The sequence below is a fragment of the Canis aureus genome, chromosome 26 (genome assembly GCF_053574225.1).
Source record: "Canis aureus isolate CA01 chromosome 26, VMU_Caureus_v.1.0, whole genome shotgun sequence".
Classification (NCBI taxonomy): Eukaryota; Metazoa; Chordata; class Mammalia; order Carnivora; family Canidae; genus Canis; species Canis aureus.
The window spans coordinates 47318161-47337693 of NC_135636.1; the positions used below are offsets into that span (position 1 = coordinate 47318161).

Here is a 19533-nt window from a genome sequence, read left to right on the forward strand (position 1 = left end):
AAGTGGAATTTCTGGAAGAAAGGGCATGGTCTTTTTAAAGGTATAATAATTTTTTTTTAATTTTTTATTTATTTATGATAGTCATACAGAGAGAAAGAGAGAGAGCCAGAGACACAGGCAGAGGGAGAAGCAAGCTCCATGCACCGGGAGCCCGACGTGGGATTCGATCCCGGGTCTCCAGGATCACGCCCTGGGCCAAAGGCAGGCGCCAAACCGCTGCGCCACCCAGGGATCCCTAAAGCTATAATAATTGTTGCCAAAGTAGCCTCCTAAGAGTTTGTATCTGTGTTTACTGCCATGAATCTCATGATTCTCTCTCCCAATCCTTATAACACTGTGCATTTTGATATTTATATATGTAATAGATAAAAATGACATCTCCTTATTTATACTGACATTTCTTTAGTTATGAGGTTGAGACGTTTCCCCCTGCATATTTGTTTTTATTTTTATAAGTTGCCTGTTCATGGTCTTTGCTCTTTTTTCTGTTCAGCTGTCTTCTTAAGATTGATTCGTAAGAGCCTTTTATATATTAAAGAGCTTAATGCTTTGTCTGTGAAACCACTTCGGGTTGTACAAAGTCTGTTTCAGGGGTAGAGGGGAGTCCAGAATAATAGGGGAGCAGAGCCAAGAGTCCTCTGGTGGTGCTTTGTGAGTTTGCATCAGTCAGGAGAGGCATTTTGGCGGGGGGGGGGGGGGGGGGGGGGGGGGGGGGGGGGGGGGAGTGGTATGGGGATGAGTCTCCATGGGGAGATGAAGGAAGAGGATATTTCAGGAGAGTGGTTTACGTAAGCAGGGTGTTGTGGAGGGAGCCTGTGTGTGTGTTGGTGGCAGATGACGCCAAAGAGGGCCAATCGTGGCGTTGGCTTGCTTTCCTGTAGGCAGCAGGGAGACATAGAAAGGGCTTTCAGGGGATCCCTGGGTGGCACAGCGGTTTGGCGCCTGCCTTTGGCCCAGGGCGCGATCCTGGAGACCCGGGATCGAATCCCACGTTGGGCTCCCGGTGCATGGAGCCTGCTTCTCCCTCTGCCTGTGTCTCTGCCTCTCTCTCTCTCTCTCTCTCTCTCTCTCTCTCTCTGTGACTATCATAAATAAATACAAGTTAAAAAAAAAAAAAAAAAAGAAAGGGCTTTCAGCAAATGACCAGATGATCAGATTCGTGTTTTAAGGACACCACTCTGGCTTCTCTGTAGCCCGGATTATGGTAGGAGAACAAGTTCAGAGAAGGAGAAGCAGTTAGGACACTATTGCAGAATCGGGAAGAGGTGACAATGGCCCAGGCTGGGGTAATAACCTGTACGGGGAGATGTGGACACTCTGGAAAATCCCTGTCTGGGAGGTAGGATGGGCAGAGCTGGTGACTAAGTATTTCTCTCCTCACAGTGGGAGTTCGGAAGAGGTGACGTCAGCAGGATGTGAAGAGGTGAGAGTAGGGCTCAGGTGTGGACAGGTGGGCAGAGGCTATTCTCAGGTTCTATCCACAGCCAGTGGATATTCCAAAGATTCCTGACCCCACCGGGCACCTGGGTGGTTCAGTTAGCTGGGTGTCCGACTCTTGATTTCGGCTCAGGTCGTGATCTCAGGGTCGTGAGATGGAGCCCTGCGTCCGGCTCTGCACTGAGCGTGGAGCCTGTCTGGGATTCTCTCTCTCTCTCTGCCCCCTCTTCCCCAAAAAGATTCCTGACCCTGGATTAGACATTATTTGGGGTGTCTGTCCAGCCCACACCCCCTTCTTTGAGACCTGCCTTCCTCTCGACAGATGTGAGCTCTTACTGCCAGGTGACCCCTGCATGGTTACCTGGATCTGGTATGGACACCTGACCCAGAGGACACCAATCAGAGCCTCTTTCCCTGGAATTTGGCATTTGAACTAGGGCTCCCCTGACTTGTCCAATGGACTCCCCGGGGCCATGTCTGTGCGTGTATGACCATAGCAGGGGACACAGCCCCTCAGAGAGGGTAAGATGAAGTTCTTCCTTTAGGGAGAGGGAAGCAGGGACCACCAGCTCAGCAAGGCAGATCAAACCCGCATGGTTTTCACTCTCCCTGCCCAGAGCTTGCGAGGAGGCAGCAGAGGAGTGAAGAAGCAGCAGCCACAGCACAGGGAGCAAGTGAGGAGAGATGTCCAAGCGATTGCTAGGAGGAAAGCCAGTGGAGGAATGGCAACTCGCTTATCATTCCGGAGAATTCTGTGAAGTTCTAGTCCGTGGGGGTGGGGAGAGTGAGCCCATTCATTCCAGAAACGGGAGATCTCAGGGATTCCCTGGGGTGAGAAGGTAAACAGGTGGGTTGGTTGAAAGACTTCACAAGGAGCATCTTTCCACCGCTTAGTGAAGCTCGATACCTACCTCTTCCCTTCCCAGGAAAAGACCAGAGCTCCCCTCTGAAGGCTGGAGCCGCAGGAACCCGGATCTGGAGAGCTCACCCTGGCAGGGCTGCAGATCCTGTGCTGAACACAGGGGGTTTGCAGGAAGGTTTGCTGACTGAGAAGCGAAATGCTCTGCGTCTTCTCAACCCAGCTTCCAGAATGCCAGCAGCCAGGAGCCAAGTCTGGAGGATTCTTCTCAGGCAGGGTTGCCAGGTAAAATGCAGGATTCTGGTTCCATTTGAGTTTCAGAGAAGCAACAGATGTCTGTCTAATACAAATGTGCCCCCCAAATATTGCACATCTGGTATCGGTGAGATTTGGCAACGCTCTTTAGGAGAAGCTAGGAGGCCAAGTCGTAGGGGTGCCATTCCCAGTGAAGTGACTTGGGACCTTGGACCCCTACTGGGAGACCCCCAGTGGATGAGACCTGGGAGGAAGTCAAGTGTCACTTGTAAGTGTGAATAAATAGCCCAGATCCCTTGACATTCGAGGGAATGTTCTCAAATGAAAGACGGTGATAAAACCAATAGAAAGCAGAACTCTGCAGAGAGCAGAGGAGAGCTTCAGGGCAGCAGAGACAGGGAGGCAGTCCCCAAGGGTGACCCTTGCTGGCCTCCTGGTCTTCGGTTCTTAGGGAGCCCCTGACCCTCCCGTCCCTGGTTTCTGTGATATAGTCCTCTCTCCCCCGAAGATCCCCAGGGTGCTTAGCTGCTGTGAATGTGTCTCCTTCCCTTCCGACCAAAGGATTTTTCTGTCCCAAGAGAAGAGAACTCCTGGCCAGGATACCCCGATCCTGGGCCCTCATCCTGCTGACCCCGGGGCAGCGCTGAGGAAGAGCCTCGTCTGGGCTGGCAGTTGACCCCGGGTCTCTGCCAAGTGCCCCTGGCAGCTGCAGCCTCCCCGTGCCCCCGGGAGCCAGGGCCACGTCCAGAAGTCTCCATCTGAGGCTGGCCTGGGTCCCAACTGTCCTCTCGGCAGGCAGGGGCCGGAGCCAGTTGGCTGTGCTCTGCAGTGGGAGCCGTGAGCCCCTTTAGCGATGCCCTCCTTCACTTGGCTGAACCGGGCCGGGGTCCCGCTCCCTCGCCGCTCCTCCCATGTCCAGAAGCTCTGGGAGTGGCGACGGTCTTGATTAACACGACCATCTTCGAATTAATAGGACGGTCTTTAGATATCTGAAAAACAGTCGTGAACGTTCATGCAATCCGGTTGCCCCAGATTCATGAATCCTTTCTCCTCTGCCTGCCGGGTTTAGTTCTTTGCTTTTTGTAATTAGCATGAACGTATGTTGTAGGTTTCCGTTGCTAAAATCGATGATTTCATTACCTGGTCAGAAAAGCACGAGGTCATTTTGGTCCCACAAACATCTGAAATGAGGATTTGAAGATGGGGTGGCCGGCTAATCGTCAACATGTTGGCGCTTGTCATTAACACCGGGGCGTTTCTGAGAGTGAAACCGAACACTTGCACTAATTACGCTGGGACAGGAGGTGTAAACAGGGACTGTCCCTACTGATAGATGACGTGCTCATTGCTTTCTGAATTATTTTAGAGGTGAGAACAAGGGAGGAAATCGGATTCGCACCCTGAGTGACAGGCTTGTTTTGTTTGTCGTCTTTCGCTTGCTCTGCGGTGGTAGTTCTCGATCTTGGCCCCTCTAGGGTAGAGGTTGGTAAACGACAAAAATCCAGCTGCTGCCTGTTTTTGCAAATAAAGTTTTATCGGGACGCAGCACACCCGTGTGGTCTGGGGCTGCTTCCGTGCTGCCTGGGCAGGGCTGGCGTCTGACTGCAGGGGAGACCGTGGCTTTACGCCTCAAGCATTTAGTGCCTGGCCCTTGGCTGACCCCTGACACGGGGACCTTAAATCTGACTGTCCCTTTCCCAGGAGATTGTGATGTAGTCCCCGGGGGCCGGAGCCTGAGCCCCGGAGTATTACAGGTGCCTCCCGGGAGTCCGCTGTGCAGGCCGCACCGGGGATGAGCGGAGGCCCGAGCTGAGCCTCGAGGGAGGCGCAGCCTGTCTGCAGCAGAGGAAGGAAATCCCAGGCTTCTGGAACAGCAGGCCACACAGGGCTGCCCGAGCATGGAGAGCTCGGGGAGGCTCCAGGAAAACAAATGGCTCTCCTGCAGAGGCTTCGGCAGCTCCACCTTCCAAGGCAACCCCCTGCTTCCCCTAAGGGCCAGCTCTTCCCATCCCTGGCGGGGAGGAGGGAGCCCACCCCTTGCTGGGTGCTGCAGGGAGAGGTCAGGCCCAGGCGGGCCTCTGGGGCGGATGCCAGAGGGGCAGGTGGGGAACAGTTGGACGTCTCAGAGCCCACCGGCCTGGGGACCAGGTCCTCGCCCAGCGCTTACTACCCGTCTTCAGCTGTGCCTTGGGAAACACACTTTGAATCCAATTAGTGTGCAGGACGGTTAATGGGGTGTGTTCTCAGAAGCCACACTGTGAGGGTGGGCGGGCAGCTGGACTGGGCCCAGGGGGTCTGAGCACCCTCCAGAGATGTCCCCAAGCAAGGGAAAGACTGTATCTCTGAGGCCAAGGGCAATTACCGGGAGACGCTCAGCCGTGAGCTGCTATGTTCCCACCCCAGCTTTGGTCTTGGAGCATCTACAGCAGCTGTGTGACCTTGAGCCCCTGTGTGACCTTGAGCACGCCGTGTAACCTCTCTGAACTTCCTCCTACAAAACGGAGTCAGTGGGCTGCTGGGAGGATGGAGATATTGTATCCAAAGCACCTGGCCTCCTCCTGGGCCCAGGGAGGTGCCCAGGCAATGCTTGTTGAATTGAAAGGATGGGCAAACGTGTTGCTTTGTTACCTGAATGAGTCTGAAACCTCCCTTTCCAGTGGAAAGATCCCAGGGGTGTAAGTCGGAGACAATGGTCTGTCCTACTGCTAACGGGTGGGTGACCACAGGCAGCTGCTCCATTAGGTCTCTTTCTTATCTTGAAAGTAGGGATAAAAGCCTCCTTGGGGTGTTGGGGAGCAAATGAGGTCAGGAGGTGGAAGGGTGAAAGCTTTCAAGGGGAAAAGAAGTCAAGAAGCCTCCATGGGGTGGGGGAGAGTGGGGGGACTGGTGGGAGCACGCCTGGGTGGCTCAGTGGTTGAGCGTCTGCCTTTGGTTCAGGGCGTGATTTGGGATCAGGGATCGAGTCCTGCATTGGCTCCTTGCGGGGAGCCTGCTTCTCCCTCTGCCTATGTCTCTGTCTCTGTGTCTCATGAATAAATAAGTAAAAATTAAAACGAGGAAAGCCTCCCCTGGGGAGTGGGAGTGGCAGCAGGTGGCCGAGGGGGAGGAACCCCTGCAGGCAGCCCTGTACCGGCGTGTGACCACATGTAGACATGCACATACGTGCACGCACGTATTTCCTTTCACAGACATTTGCATGTACCCCGCCCCCCCGCCTGGTCACACATCTGGGTACCTGCAGACGTGTGCAAATACGCTCAGGCAAGGCACACACTTTGACACACACCCCCTCACACAAGCACGGGTCTCCCTGTGCTCACACCCACTCACACGCTCACATCAGAGAAGTAGAGACCAGGAGCAGAGTCACTCGGGGCCCCGCTCGTGCCCAGCCGGTGACCCTGTTGAGGCCTGAGGAGCAGGGTTGCAAAGGAGCAGCGCAGGGTGGGGACCACGCGTGTGACATCTGTCTGCAGGATCCCCCTGGGCCGAGGGGTCCAAGTCAGCGGGCTCCTTCGGAGACAGCACTGGTCAGGGAGCCGGCAGACCCCCCTTGGCTTCCCACGTAGTGACTTGTCGCAGGAAGCTGAGATGTGCCCAAGAGTTAAGGGTGTTTAGTGCCGATCGGGGGCATCACGGTCCACATGCCTCAGCTGTGAGTAATGCTCAGGATCGGAGATGGGGTTTGTCGTGATGTATGTCCAGCGGCCCTTCCTCAGCCCGGCCCCGTGTGTCCCCTGCTGCTCATGGCCGTGGTGGAGCTGACGGCTGTGGAAGCCCGGCCGGGGGTAAAAGGGTGGTGTGGGGCGGGCCTGGTGGACCACAGACACCCCCCACCCCCACCGTGTCCAGGTCCACAGTGATTGTCACATGACCTGCCCCAGCCCGGTCAGAATCCTTCCTTGTCATTCCGTACACAGGCACAGGGAGCTCAGCTCCCCCTTCCTCTGGGGAGTTAGAGCTCTCTCTGGTCATGCTCCCTGCCCCCACTCCCCACTACATGGAAGAAATGTCTCCAGTGGGAGAGCTGATACCTAGAGCAGCTGGCCACAGAAAAGAAATCCTTTTGATCGCAAGACATTCGGTTCATTATTTTATGTAAAACTAAAAAGGGGAAAAAAAGCCTGTCAGTTAAGCTGCGACATACTTCTGGATGTAAGTCACATTCTGATTTCAGGGATATTAGTATGTGAATATATACCCGAGAATCTGTGAAATGGTATGTGGATGGAAGGATGGGTGGATGAATAGAGAGACAGACACAGCAAGAAGGTGTGTGTGAGCCAGAGCGAGAGTCTACGTGAGAGCAGGTGTGTGTCTAAGAGGTAGGAGGATTCCTGAAGCATCTTTGAGCACCTGGATCCAGCCATTCCTGAATTTGACTTCATTGATATAAGAGCCAATATTTTGTTTTCTAACCACACACCAATCAGATTTCTGATATTCTCAATGGAAAGAGAGTGGATGGCCCTTGTGCTTTGGATTCTATTTATTGGCTAGACACAGGTAACAGAAAAGGTTTTTCTTTTTTGTGATCTGTTCATGGCTAAAGACCTGTAATTTGCTTCACTTTAAGAACCTAGAGTGGCTGGTGTAGACTGAGCCTGATCTGGCACAACAGACACTTGTGGAATTGAATTGAGGTCACTGTTGAAGCTCCTTGGTTGCAAGTGTCAGAAATCTGGTTCAAAGCAGCTTTGGAAAAAAGTAGAATGTATTGACTTGTGTACGTGGAAAGTCCAAGTATACGCAAACTTCAGGCACAGATGGATTTAGGGGCTTATATGACGTTCTCAGGACTTTGTCTCAACCTTTCTGAGCTCTACTCCCATTCATTCATTCATTCATTCATTCATTCATTCATCTCTACACCCATCGTGGGCCTGGAGCTCACCACCCCAAGATCAAGAGTGGGTTGCTCTTCCAACTGAGCCAGCCAGGTGCCCCACTACCTTCTTCTATGTTGGCTTTCCTGTCACACTGGGTGTCCTGTGAGGTGACTCCTAGTCAGACGCAGACCTTCCAAGTTAAGAAAGAGATTTTCTTTACCCCCAAAATTCTGAGTATGGAGGATTGAGCTTCAGTAGGCTCACTAGGCAGGTGCCTGTGGGGAGTCCCTGGACTGGCCTGGAACATGCCCATTGGCCACGTGGGGTCATGTGACCTGGATTGGGTGGGGCATCAACTTCAGAGGCTGATGTGGGCTGAACGTGATGGAGAGGTGGCTTCCCAAAGGAAAATCGGGGTGTTACCAGAAGGGTGGAGGTTGAGTACCTAGTAGTTGTCCCCCATAATTCTACCTGTATCTCTGGGTTAGCATCATCCCAGGGAAGGATCCCTGGGCCCAGCGACTTGGTCCTCGGGGTCCCACCTCTCCCCAGAGAAGCTCTTCCCATGGGGCTGCCGTGCAGAGGCCTCCCAGCAATTGGTAGGTGCTGGGGCGCATCTTTCCTTGTGCAGAAACGAAACAAAGGACGCTGGGGAGGGCTGTCCCTTGAGGGGCTGGAAGCCTCCCTGCCACAAGGAGCAGGAGCGCTTTCATGATGTGAAATCACGATGTGATTTCCCTCCTTTGGGCCTGCAAAAAAATGTGGTCTTAATGCAGCATGTTTGACAACGTGGGCAGGATTAAAGGACAGCCCTAATTGACCGAGGGGTGGGTTTGCACCTGTTTACTCTCCAGAATAATTCCATGCGGCAGGCGTGATTAGTCACGTCATTCTGGTGTCATCTGTGGGGGAGAAGTATGACGTCCACACAGTTTGTGGCCAGGAGGCATGAGGCTTAACAGGCACAGCCCCTTCAGTCCACAGCAGGATAGGACAAGTGTCTCTGAGCTGCGGCTCCCCCAGGCAGAGGGCTGCCCTGCTCATGCCAGGCCAAAGCCGCTGCTGGCTTCAGAGGCATGTGGGGCCGCAGAGCCCAAGTCCATCATCACCTTGCAGCTGGGTGATCTTAGGTGCATGAATCACCCTCCCTGGCACTCACTTTATTCATCTGTAAAATGGAGCTGTTGTGGGATCCTGTGAGCTGATGTGCACAAAGTGCGTGGCATGGTCTCTAGCACATGGTAGGTGCTCAGTAAAGAGGTAGCAGCCGGGATGGCTGGTGGCCCAGTGGTTGAGCATCTGCCTTTGGCCCAGGTTGTGATCCCAGGGTCCTGGGAACGAGTCCCACATCAGCTCCCTGCATGGAGCCTGCTTCTCCCTCTGCCTGTGTCTCTGCTTTTCTCTGTGTCTTGCTCATGAATAAATAAATAAAAATCTTAAAAAAAAAAAAAAGAGGCAGCAGCTGCTATTGGCTGTTGTTGTTGTTGTTGTTATTATTATTAGGTCATTCTATTCTCTGCACTGTCGTCAGAGGAAATTTTCAAAATACCTGTCCTCCCTGCTTATAACCACAAAGGCCCTATTTCCTCAGAGCTGGGTTTCTCAGCCTCACCACGATTGACGCTGGGGGCCTGATAGTTCTCTGTTGCGGGGCATCCTGTGCACCGCAGGACGCTTGGCAAGCTGGCCTGTGCCTGCTGATGCCAGGACCACCCCGCCCGCCCCTGCCAAATTGGGACAACCTCAAATGTTTGCAGACGGTGCCGATGGGCCCCTGGAAGGGTTGCCTCCTCCACATACCCCTCTTTTATTTTTTTATTTATTTTATTTTGCAGCACTTTTATTGAGACATCACATAACTACTGACCAGGACTGTTTACAAATGTAACACTTGGCCTTTGAGACAATTAAAAACTTTTAAGTACGAAATTTTACATCATGATTTGTTTAACCTAAGAAGTATTATGATGGTGAGTCCTGGCCTCCCCTGCCCCTTCACCCCCAGCTCAGCCTTCAGACCTCAGCTCCCTTCTGGCTTTCTCGGGGTATCCTCCTGATGTGTGCAAATGGGCTGAATCCCCCAGGGTCTCAGCTGTCACTGAAGCGGCCCCTCCTGCAGCCCTTGCCTGGGTTGTGATCCATCTTACATTCATGCGTGTGGTTCTTTCAAAAAGTCGACTCCCTGCCCCCACAGTGGAGTGTAAACTCCCCAAGAGCAGAAGGAACCTTCTGGGTCCCAGCCACCTGTGCCGGGTGGTCCTGCTGAATATTTGCTGCAGAATGAGTCAGTTCTGAGCTCTGCAGCTTCGTCCCGTAGGCTAGCGGCTGGCCCGTGCCCTGGACCCCGCTGCAGAGAAGGACCCTGGGCTGGATGGCACCTGCAGAATGGCCATGCTTTTGTCTTTTTTTTTTTTTTTTTAAGATTTTATTTATTTATGCATGAGAGACATAGAGAGGCAGAAGCAGGCTCCATGCAGAGAGCTGATGCAGGACTCGATCCCAGGACCCCGGAATCACTCCCTGAGCGGAAGACCACCCAGCTGCCCCTGTCTTGTTTACTTTCTATGGTTTTTATTGGGTATAATTTACATAAAATGAGATGTGCTGACCTTAAGGATACAGCTTGATGAATTTTTACAAAGATAAGCCTTTGTGTAGCTAACACCCAGATCAAGATACAGAACACTGCCAGCACCCCAGAAGCCTCCTCCATCTCCCTCCTATTCAATATCCCAACCGAAGGTGAGAGCTGATCGTATCTCTGTCATCAAAGACGAACTTTGCAGGTTATGAATGTCGTATTAGAGTTCTCCAGAGAAACAGAACCGATAGGATATTGAAGATTATTTTAAGGAGTTACGGTGAGGGAGGCTGGTGTGTCCAAACCTCTGGAGAGTGGGCTGGTAGGCTGGAGACCCAGGGCAGAGCTGATGTGGTAGTTCAGGTCTGAAGGTTGTCGGCTGGCAGGATTTTCTTGCTCTGGGAGGTCAGTCGTTATTCTGTTGAGGCCTTCAACTGATTAGACAAGGGCCACCCACATTATAAAAGGCAGGCTGCTTTACTCAAATCCAGTGATTTAATTAAGTGTTCATATAATCCAAACACACTGTCAGAGAAACATCCAGAAGAATGTTTGATCCTATATCTGGGCGGCTTGGCTCAGCCAAGTTGACGCATAGAGTTGACCATCACAGATGTCATAGAGATGGAATCACAGAATACGTCCTCTTTTGCGTCTGGCTTCTTTTGCTCAACAAATGTCTGTGAGATTCATCCATGTGGTCCAGTAACTATAGTCAATTCTTTTTCTCTGTTGTATAATATTCTATAATATTAGTGTAATACTTTTAAAAAATTATTTAATTGCTGATGGACATTTGGTTATTTCCAGTCTGGGGCTGTTATCTATAACACTGCCGTGAATGCTTCTGTATATATTGCTTGGAGGAAGTAATGCTCATTTTTGGAACTGTGGAATTGCTGGGTTACATGGCACGCACGTGCACTGGGTGGATACCGACCACCAGGTTTCCATCCTGGCCATATCCAGGTCCGTTCCCAGCAGCGGCGTACAGGTGCTCTGGCTCCTTACCCTCCCCTGCACGGACGTTGTCAATCCTTTTGATTTCAGCCATTCTGATAGGTGTGGTTTGGTATCTTGTGGTTTTCATTGAGCCTCTATTTAAAAATATTCTGTTAGACTCTAACCAGACTCCCCCACAGCTGGAGCAGTTTCCTTTATGAAGACAATCCTGTGCATCAATTTTCAGAGAGAGAGAGAAGGACCCTAGTATTTACTCTGCATCTAGTCTGTCAGGCACTGTGCTGGGGGTTTTACAGATTCCATGTCCTGTCCTCTCAAGACATCTCTTGAAGACACGCACAACCCTGGGAATAGGATAGGGACAGGCGACACTTCCAATCCCCAAAGACCCAACCATGCAAATGAGACGTCAGGTTCTCACTCCCTGGGGAACTGATTCAGCAATTGCTTCTGTGACAGGCACGGTGTGAATGTGACAGATGTTCCTGCAGAGAGAGAGCTGCTTTTGATGGGAGCCACTCACGAATCAGCTGGGCCTCGGGTACACACGTGTCATTTCCCGAGAGTCTCTGCGCCAGGACCATGGGTTGCAGGAGTGGGCAGCAGGGGCTTTGCCTGCAGTTGGCCTCAAGGACCTGCCTCTCAGCAGATGGATGCGCATCAGCCCGTGGACGCTGGGCCTCTCGGATGGCTGGGTTTCACAGACCCGGAACATTTTCTCACCAAGTTTTGGTCAAGGCTGTAGAGGTGAAGGTTATTTTGCATTTTTAAAGGAGTCTAAAATCATTCTCACTGTTTTTTAAAAAAAGATTTTTATTTATTTATTCATGAGAGGCACAGAGAGAGAGGCAGAGACACCCGCAGAGGGAGAAGCAGGCTCCCCGCGGGAAGCCCTATGCGGGACTCGATCCCAGGACCCCGGGATCACGCCCTGAGCCAAAGGCAGATGCCCAACCACTGAGCCACCAGGTGCCCTTCCTCGCCACTTCTTGAAGAGAGGACATTTGAATGTTAGAAAGTAGGTAGATGAGCAGAATAAAAGTGAATCATCAGGTTTTAAAACACGTTACCTATAAAAAAAGTCAAAATCTTGCCCTTATTTTTCTCATCTTGCTGAGGAATAGTGTGAAGATTCAGGAATAGTGAATCTATTAGTGATTCACTAATAATCACTAATAGTGAATCTAATAGTGATTCAGGAATAGTGTGAAATTCAGGGCAGACTGATTTTGCAAACTGCCTGGGTGACAGAGAGGTACACACTTTGGTGCCCAGCTTGGGTTTGTGTCCCAAACCTGGTACTCAGGGTTGTGTGACTTTGGCAGAGTCACCATCTTTCTAGGGCCCAGTTTCTGGAAACACCCCACATGGTGCCCAGCCACAGTAGGGCTCCCATCAGTGTTTGTTGAATGAATTTCTATGATATCTTTAGATTCACAATCCCTTAACCACAAACACAAAACACAAAACATTGTGAAAACAGGAAATGCTTTTCTTATGTTTGGTGCAATTCATTTGGCAGCAAAACCTGACATGAGGCTATTCTATAGTCTTTCTTTATTGATCCCAGCCCGGGTGAGCATTTGTACGTATTGCTCTAGAATTAACATATTTACACTGAGGTGTCTCCCCAGGCTCCAAAGAGGTGTCATTTACTATACGACATATGCAATGTATTATCTTTTTATGATCTGGAACATCCTGAATTCTTTTTTTTTTTTTTTAACATCCTGAATTCTGATGTCCATCTGGGTTTCAACTGTCAGAAACAAAATTCAGATTTGCTTGAAAAAAAAAGTATCATCTCATGGACCTTAAAAAAAGAAAGAAAGGAAAGAAGGAAGGAAGGAGGGAGGGAGGGAGGGAGGGAGGGAAGGAAGGAAGGAAGGAAGGAGGGAAGGAGGGAGGGAGGGAGGGAAGGAAGGAAGGAAGGAAGGAAGGAAGGAAGGAAGGAAGGAAGGAAGAAAAGCTAGGGATATGCTGTCTTCAGGTATGGCTGGATCCAGGGGTTCAGATGATGGCTATTTATTTCCCTCTCATTAGCTGGCTCTGAGTATCTCCGCTTTATTTGGAGCTTGGGCTCCATTCCCATTCCTGCCTCAGGCAGTGGAGGGGATGGGGCCCCAGAATTGGCTTAGTTTGAGTCACTCTCACAGCCCTGCCTTGATCCAGGGGAACGATGACCCCTCAAGAGCAGTGTGGGGCAGACTCAAGCAGCCGATGCCCACCGTATCAATTATAAACCGGCTGCGGCAAGACAATCCTTCACTTGGCGTTCCTAGCTCCAGGGGAGTCCTGGTCCAAGCACAGAACACCTTAGGTGGGGTGGGCACTCACGTTGTCTCTGGGCCTCTCACTGGGCTGAGTCCACGCTGCCAGTGACATGTCTGAGTGTCTCACGGCAGACTTACCTCTCGCGTCCCTTATCAGAACGCCCATCGTTTCCCTTCCTTAGAGTGATTAGAAGAGCCGGTGCACATCCTGTTCTCTCTGCTGGAATGTTCTTCCTACCATGTGATTCTTGGCCTCACAGACACACCTCTGAAGAGACCACTGCCTAAGTATCTTCCTTCAAATTCCCACCCGATCCCGCAGAATCTATTTCACTTTGCTGTTGTTGTTTTTAAAAGATTTTATTTATTTATTCATGAGAGACACAGAGAGAGAGAGAGAGAGAGAGAGAGAGAGGCAGAGACATAGGCAGAGGGAGAAGCAGGCTCCACTGGGAGCCCGACGTGGGACTCGATCCCGGGACTCCAGGATCAGGCCCTGAGCCCTGAGCCAAAGGCAGACACTCAACTGCTGAGCCACCCGGGCGTCCCTTCACTTGGTGATTATATATTAACTGGGCCTGTATTTGTTTAACAACTGCCTTCTTGACTCTGTGTCACCGCTTGATGGCAGGGCCATGTCTGTCTTACCACGGAGTCTCTTCAGTGCTGGACACAGTGAGTGATCAATACATATTTTTTTGGATAAATGAATGAATGAACAAATGAATGACTCACAGAGCTTGAATTCGAATCCTCACTTCCTTGATCCAGGGGTCCAGGGGCTCAGGCTGCTAACCATGACGCGTCTGGCAGTGTCTTCAGATCCAAGTGAGAAGACCTGAGTCAGTCTTATTCTAAGGTGTTCTAGAACATACTGCGGTGGCTTTCCATTGTCTTCCCCCTCTGCGAATATTCCACAGGTGATGACTCCCTTGAGGAGGCCACGCTTCTAGTTCTAGCAGCTGCAGGGGCTTCTGCTCAGTTGGAGGTGGTGCCACCTGCCTGGTGAAGGCAAGGCGCTAGGAGCTTCCTAGCAGCCGGAGCTCTGGGCATGCTTCTGAGCTCTTCCTAGCATTTCTCCAGGGAAGGCCGTGTCCCTCCTGGGCTCCTGGGCAGCGCTGTCACATGAAGTAGGGGCTGAGGTGGCTACATTTTACTAGGCCTTCCATGAACCTCTCTGCTATCCTTCTGGGAAACTGAGCTAGGTGATTCTGGAGGAGTTGGCACTTAGGTCAGGCTGTCCGGGAGCCTAGTTGTGGTCAGGTGACTGAGCTGCACCTGTCACCTGGGCTGGAGGGTTGGTCCGGCACATGACCACGCTAAGCCAATGGGAGCCCTTCCCTGGGATTTCTGGCATCTCTGCTAGTGATGTCAGATGATCGTGAGGCTGGACCCAGCGTGGCCACGATTCCAGCCTCCAGGGGCGGCCAGTCTGTGAGAATAAAGCTCTCCCGCCAGAGAAGCAAAGATGATAGAATCGAAGGCCTTTAGAATAGCAGTGACCCCATTTACTGGATACCTCGTATATGCCGGGCCCCCTGCACACAGTTTTCCTAGAGCATCATCCACCAGCATCAGGACAGGACAAGTAACTGGGGATGACGAGCCCCTCCGAGGTTCAGGCGCTTGCCTAAGATTTCCAAATAGTGAAGCCAAGGGTCTGACACAGTGGGCTCGGCCCCCCAAGCCTGAGGCCTCTGCACTGGCCCGTGGGTTGCCCTTGGGTTGCGTGCCTGCTTCCCTCTTGGGGAGCTCCATGCCTTCGGGAGCAGAGGGCGTGCAGGCCATCACGGTGGGCAAGGGTGGGCGCACGCCTGGCTGAGGTGGAGCGAGCAGAGGACCGGGTGCCAAGGGCTCGGATGCTTCCCTTCCCCTCCGCCCACCCCCCGGGCAGATGCGGGGAGCCCACAATGGAAGCTACTCTCAGGGATACCCCTCAAACAAAGACGGGCCTTCACCAAAGAGAAAGTCCCTTTGCTCCACAGCAAACCAAGCGCACCAGTTAAACAAACAGCTCAAAACACACCCATTCCAAGGTAGCGGAGGGCAAAAGCCCTCCATCTCTCGCGTGGGCAGGAAGGCTGGGGCAGAGGGAGAGGCCGGAGGCCGCAATCCTGGCAATCGGTGCCCAGCGTGGAGGGGGTGGCCGGGCCGAGGAGCTGCTCGGGCCCCTGAGCAGAGGTCCCCACCTGGGGGCGGGCCTGGGGGGCTCCCCTGCAGATGGGAAGGCCCCTCCGCGCCAGGTTTGCAGCAAGAGCAGGATGTGGAGGAAGCCCGGCTCACCACATCCCCTTGGCGCGCGAGGACAAGCCGCGCACCGGCTTTTCAACGCCACTCTTGTTCCCCGTCAATGGGTCCCATTGTGGGCGCGAATTCCCCGGCTCCAGGACTTGGTTTTGTGCCCTGGACCTGGGCTCCCCTATCCGCTTCCCCAGCGTCCGGAAGCCTCCCCATGTCCTGGGCCCAGGTGCTCGGCCCAGGGTTTCCTCTTGTCCCCATGGGCGGAGGGACGGAGACCTGGACCAAGTGTCCTGGCTGCCTCCTTCGGGGCTCGGAGCCTGGAGTCCCCAGCGCTGCTCATCCCTCCCTGCTTCCCGCTGGCTGTTCCCCCTCCAGCCCAGGGCACAGACGGGCACTTCCCCCTGGGGGCCGAATCTGGCCCACCAGCTGCTCTTCCAAATAAAGTTTTATTGGCACACAGCCACGCCCGGCCTCCACATGTTGTTTATGGCTGTGCAAGGGACTTGTTCTACAAAGCCTAACGTTTTTACTGCCTGGTCCTTTAAAGAAAAACTGCCCACTCGTGGTCTGGGTCCAAAGGGAGCTCTAGGGGACATAATGCTGGCCGTCTTTCAGTCTCTAACTCAACTGACCGATTCATTTGTTTGACAAGTAGCTCCTGAGCATGTCCTATGCACCGAGCTCCAGCCTGGCTGCCAAGGCTACAGAACAGGTTAAGGCCCACCCGCTGCCCAACCTCCAGGGAAGCAGGGAGACCGCCCCTGTGCCAGCACTGTGACACAGTTGGGACGATGCTGAGTGTCTAAAGGAAAGGGCAGTGTGCTCTGTGGACCCCGCTCAGGGGTTAAGGCCGTTTCCCTGGGAGGAGCAACATGTCCCCTGAGACCTTGACAGTTCAGGGAAGCGGGGGGTTAACCAGGTCAGTGGGCTTGTGGGGAGAGGATGGAGAGGCTCTGGGCAGAGGGACACGCCAGGCCAGAGCACGGTTCCCTCCAGGAAAGGAATGAGGTCCCCGGGGGAGACACATGAGAGATGGGCGGCCTGGGAAGGGACAGCTGCCCACGGGCTATCGGCCCCCACAATGGGGAGGTGTGAGACAGGGCAGTGTCCCTCCTTTTATAAGACACCAAGGGTTCCCTTCGTCCTTGTACAAACCTCAGTCTAAATTCAGAACAATGAGCAGATTCTTCTAAGGTGGTGGTGTCCGATTTGGTAGCCAGTACCCACATGTGGCAATTTAGATTTCAGTTTAAGCGAATTAAAATAAAATTTTAACTGTTCAGATCCTTGGTCGCAGCAGCCATAGCGTGCTTGAGAGCGTCATGCGGCGGATGTAGAGGGCAGTGCAGACGTAGAGCATCTCCGTCACCGCAGAGGTCCCCGGGCACCACTGGCCTAAGGGCAGAAGTCGCCATGTGAGGACTGATTTTTCAACTGGAAAAATAGTCTGGGCTTTAGGATTTGGGCTCTTCCATTCATAAGCTGTGCCATTTGGGGCAAGTTTATTTCTCTGAGTCTCGATTTCACCATCAGCAAAACAGGCCCAGAATAGTGCTTGGCATGCTGTAGGTATTCCCTCTAAATGGCAACTATAATAATTTTGACTTTGCAAGATAGTGGAAAATATTTAAAAACCTTCACAGTAGCCCCAGAACTCCTATGAGGAAGGAAACCGTGTGCAAACAAAGCACTAGGTTGCTGTAGAGGGAGGCTCTGCAGGGAGAGTTTGCTGGGTCTGCATGGGACGGAGTAGGGACCTGTGTGTGGTAGCAGGGGGGAGGCTGAGAATGAGCACCAAGCTGGGAACCGCGTGTGGTGCACCGATCGGTGACGACCCCAGTGGCTGGTGTGACTGAAGGTCTTTCCAGACCAAGGATGTGTAAAGATGGATGAGAAGCTCTTTGCATGCTGAGCTGTAGGCCCACGTCCTGAGCACATGTCTTCTCCTTCCCTCTGTTCCCCAGGAATGTCTCAGGAGACTGGAGAAGAGGGTGGTATGTGGAAGTTGAGGGAGGGCCACTTCTCAAATCTGGCTCATGTGGTGTGCAAGAGAGAAGGGCCACAGAGGTGGCCACCATGTTAATTCAGTGAAGAAGAGCTGAGTCGGAGGGTCAGATGCATTGAAATTCACGGAAATCTTGGGGAGAGCTTTGGGATGGCAGGATCTTTGGGGAGGGCGATCACAAGAGTGGAAGGAGGGGGGTTCATTTCAAGGGCTCAGTGGCCTCAGGGGACACCTGGGTCACATTGTACTCTGAAGTCTCAGGACAGGGTCCTAACCTCCCTTGTCTCTGTGCAAAGCCCTGTGTTCTGGGTACGTGAGCACGGTGCCGAAAAAAGCCATTGGCCAGAACTGGAGGTTAGTTCATTCATTCCTCTCATTCAATCATTCATTCACATATTGGGCAGGCCTTTTTCGGTTACATGCATCCAAAAACTCAATCCAAACTAATTTAAGGAAAAGAGAAAAAAGGATAAATGATTTATGTGTGATTTTGCCAGGTGGCAGCAAATCAAGCCTGTCTTTAGGGAAAGCTAGATCCGGGGCTCTAAGAATAGAAAGAGGAACGACTTCTCTCTCCCTTTCATTGGTTCCCCCAGGACGACATGAACTCCTTGATTCCGGAATGAGAGGACCATGGAGAACTCGACCAAAGCCCAGTGACAATCTCCTTGTGAGTCGTTGGTTCTACTGGGTCGTGTGCTCATCTCTGAACCCATAGAACAGAAAGGCCTGATGGGCCTGGGTGCTCCCCCGGTCTCCGAGCGCTGAGCGAGAAAAATGTAAGAAACAAAGTAAATCAAGGGAGCCGAGGGCTGCAGAGAGAGCTGAGCCGACTCTGGGCGTGCAGCAAGAGATGTCTGCCGTGGCTAATTCACTCGACACCCTGGGGCTGGCTCTGGGGTGCAGGAGATCGCAGGCCTCGCCCTCACAGAGCTTACCTTCTAGCGGGAGGTCTGACCCTGTCCCCATGGCCCTTTGCCTGCCCTCCCTCCTGGCCTGAGTCCAGCCCAGGGAGAAGAGTGAAATTAACTGTCCCTCGTTATTGTGACACTTCCTGGGAGCAACAAAGGGCCTTTCACAGCGAGAAAACGAAGCAAGTACATGCGAGATGACCTGGAAGTCACAGAATTTAGTTGTTGAGGTGCCAGATGGAAAATACCCAACAGGTCATGTTCAGAGTTTGGAGCTAAAATAGGCATGCTCTTAAAAAAAAAAAAATCCATATATGGCTAGCATTTCAGGTATACCTTTTGGAGTGAAGGACACTGAGCTGGATTCTCAGAAACTGAAAACCCATAGAAGGTTCTGGAAAAGTCAGTAACAAAGGGAGCCACGTTCTCCTCCAGGTTTCATCCTCGCTTGGGCTAGATGTGCTGTGGGATCAACAGTGGGTGGTGGGTGGTGGGCGGGGGGAGAGACTGAGGCTCCAGGAATTGGACCCCAGGCCTCCTTCCTCTGCTTGGACCTCCAGAGCGCTTTCAGTGGAGGGTTCCAGGCAGACAGAACAGCAGGTGACAAGACATGGAAGGAGAGGACACGGACATGCTGGGGGAGTAGCATGAAGTAGCGGAAGGCTGGAGCAGAGCGAGATAGGGTGAGAGCTGCAGACGGGGTATGGGCTGGGTCAGACCCAGAAGGAGATGGGGGACCAAGGAGACGGGCAAGAGACGTTTTCTCCCGCGTTCCTGGGGACAGGAGTCTGGGATCAGGGTGTCCTCAGGGCCGGGGTCCCTCTGATGCTCTAGGGAAGGATGCTTCCCCGCGCCTTCCAGCTTGACATTCCTTGGCTGCTGCTGCATCGCTCGGGCCTCTGCCCTCGTCTTCACAGGGCCTTCTCCGTGCTCTATCTTCTCGTCAGCACCAGCCACCGGGTTTATGGTCCCCTTGCTGCTCCAGTGAGAGCTCATCTTAGCTAATTACAGCAGCAAAGACCCTATTTGCAAGAAAGGTCATGTTAGGGGTTCTGAGTAGACCTGGATTTGGGGGGACGCTAATCATTCCCCACGGTGGCCTGGTGTGATCTGACCTTGGTGCGGAGGACCCCGGCAGTGCGAGGAGTGGATTGTGAGGGGGGCGGCTGGGGTCTGGAG

General features: G+C 52.7%; 2 long non-coding RNA genes across 2 annotated transcripts; one reads left to right on the forward strand and one right to left on the reverse strand.

Annotated features, from left to right (window-relative positions):
- Nucleotides 1-6768: 6768 nt before the first annotated feature.
- Nucleotides 6769-14057, reverse strand: LOC144298569 (uncharacterized). The gene is made up of 4 exons (XR_013365495.1): nt 13933-14057; nt 8220-8282; nt 7852-8129; nt 6769-7246 (listed from the first exon to the last, which is right to left on the reverse strand). It is a non-coding gene; the product is annotated as an uncharacterized LOC144298569 (long non-coding RNA).
- A 79-nt stretch (nt 14058-14136) lies between these two features.
- On the forward strand, nt 14137-18812 carry LOC144298568 (uncharacterized). The gene is made up of 3 exons (XR_013365494.1): nt 14137-14339; nt 16722-16853; nt 18040-18812. It is a non-coding gene; the product is annotated as an uncharacterized LOC144298568 (long non-coding RNA).
- Nucleotides 18813-19533: the final 721 nt, after the last annotated feature.